This window comes from Apaloderma vittatum, unplaced genomic scaffold (assembly GCF_000703405.1).
Source record: "Apaloderma vittatum isolate BGI_N311 unplaced genomic scaffold, ASM70340v1 scaffold19019, whole genome shotgun sequence".
In the NCBI taxonomy this organism is placed as follows: Eukaryota; Metazoa; Chordata; class Aves; order Trogoniformes; family Trogonidae; genus Apaloderma; species Apaloderma vittatum.
This window is the reverse complement of record NW_009737236.1, coordinates 22,460-24,723: the sequence shown is the minus strand read 5'-3', so window position 1 is coordinate 24,723 and position 2,264 is coordinate 22,460. Positions and strand designations below refer to the sequence as shown.

At 40.9% G+C, this 2,264-nt stretch overlaps 1 non-coding gene across 1 annotated transcript; it reads right to left on the bottom strand.

The window, feature by feature from the left end:
- Positions 1–640: 640 nt before the first annotated feature.
- Positions 641–715, bottom strand: TRNAI-GAU. Its single transcript has one exon. It is a non-coding gene; the product is annotated as a tRNA-Ile (tRNA).
- Positions 716–2,264: the final 1,549 nt, after the last annotated feature.

Below are 2,264 nucleotides of genomic sequence, written 5' to 3'. Positions count from 1 at the left end.
AATCAGCTCGATTGACAGTCTAGATTTTGTTTTGTTGTATAAAATGAATCTACTGATGAGACAAATTCAGAAACATGTTGTGAGCAAAAAAGGACTGTGGCTGCTGATTTCCAAGGAGAAAAGATTAAAGTCTGTTCTGCTGCCTGGAAGGGAATGCCTTAAAGAACAGAATATCAGCACTAAGCTGGGACTCATTTTTTTGGATTAAAATGCCACTTCTGATTTTGGTTTTGTTTTAGATTTAGATCTGTACAAAGGTACTAATTATGTATACACCCACTAATTGTCTCTATCTAACTAATTTACTTCAACTACTGCCCTTGGTAGTGGATTATCAGGTTAGAGAATACTTAAGCAGACTAGACATACATAAACCCCTGGACCCTGATGGGTCGTACCCATGAATGCTGGAGGAGGTGGCTGTCGTCACTGGGAGGCCACTCTCAGTAACCTTTGAATGATCCTGGCGATTGGGAGAGGTGCTGTCTGGAAAGCAGCTTTGCAGAAAAGGGCCTGAGTGACCTGGTCTAGAGTCATAGAATCACAGAATGGCCTAGGCTGGAAGGGACCTTAGAGATCATTTAATCCAACCTCCCTGTCATGGACAGAGATGCCTCTCAACTAGATCAGGCAACACATGGGGACCGAATGGGAATTGAACCCACGACCTTGGTGTTATCAGCACTACGCTCTAACCGACTGAGCTAACCGGCCCCCTAACTACACCAGGTTGACCACGAAGCAGAAACATGCCCTGGCCACAATGATGGTTAATCATATCCTGGGCCACGTTAGGCAAATTATTGATTAGATTAAGGGAGGTGATCCTTCCTGTCTGCCGAGCACTGATGAGGCCACATCTGGAGTGCTGTGACCAGTTCTGGACTCCCCAGTACATGGACATACCAAGGAGTGTCCAATGAAGGGCCACCTAGATGATGAAAGGGACTGGAGCATCTCTCATATGAGGAAGGACTCAGAGAGCTGGAACTGTTTAGCCTAGAGAAGGCTAATGTATATAAATACCTGCAGGGAGAGTGCTAAGAGGACAGGGCCAGGTTCTTTTCAGCTGTGCCCAGTGACAGGATCAGAGGCAATGGGTACAACCAGAAACACAGGAGGTTCCCTCTGAATATTGGGAAACACTTTTTCACTGTAAGGTTGACCGAGGCACAGGCTGCCCAGGAAGGTTGTGGATTCTCCATTCTTATACTCAAAAGCTGTCTAGGCATGTTTCTGGGCAAATGGCTCTAGGTGGCCCTGCTGTAGCAGGGATAAGATAAGATTACTTCCAGAGATCTCTTCCAATCTCAACCATTCTGTGTTTTTGTAATTAATGTGTAATTAATACATACATAGAAAACATGTGTTGTTATACACATCCAGTAATGTCTGCTTGCTTGTACATAAAGATATATTTCCTCTCTCAGTTTCACTAGGGAAGTATATCTAAAATTTTATTCTACTTTGAATAAATGCATTTGATCACATCCCCATTCTTATAACATATGCAGTCATTCTAAATACTCTAATTCTATTGATTTTAATGTATTTTGCATATTTCTTAAAAGTTTTCTAGAGCTGGCTATAGTCTTAATCTTACAGTTGTGCTATATGATCACAATACGTTGTATGTTTGCATTTCTGTCACTCATACATATGGATAATGTTCCACATTAACATATATAGGTAAGTATATATGAACACAGGAAATACGATTTGACCAGGCTGGATGAGGCTTTGAGCAACCTGATCTAGTGGGAAGTGTCCCTGCCCATGGCAGGGGAGTTGGAACTAGATGATTTTTAAGGTCCCTTCCAACTCAAACCGTTCTGTGATTCTATGATTTCAGAGGTTTGTATGTGTTCATATGCATTAATGTGTAAGCACATGCTTTGAATGTCATAATCAGTGGGGCAGACTGAGATAATACAAATAATATAAATACCCACAAAACCCATACATGTGCAAACTGGAGAGACAGGGAACTGAGGCTGTGCCATTTCCAAAGCCAAGACTACTGCCAAAAGTTGTAAGGAGACACTATTTTGGACAGCCCATTGGATTTCTTTTACCAAATTTGAGAAATGTATAAATGAGAGTTTGTAATTATACTGACTAATACATGAAGGATATAGCTTTTATTTGTCATATGAACTATACTGATGCTGGTTATCAGCACTTAACTATCCTTTTGCTATGTTTAACAGAAAATAGTTCTAGTAAATATCCAAACGTTCAAACTTAGCAATAGAAGTATGACG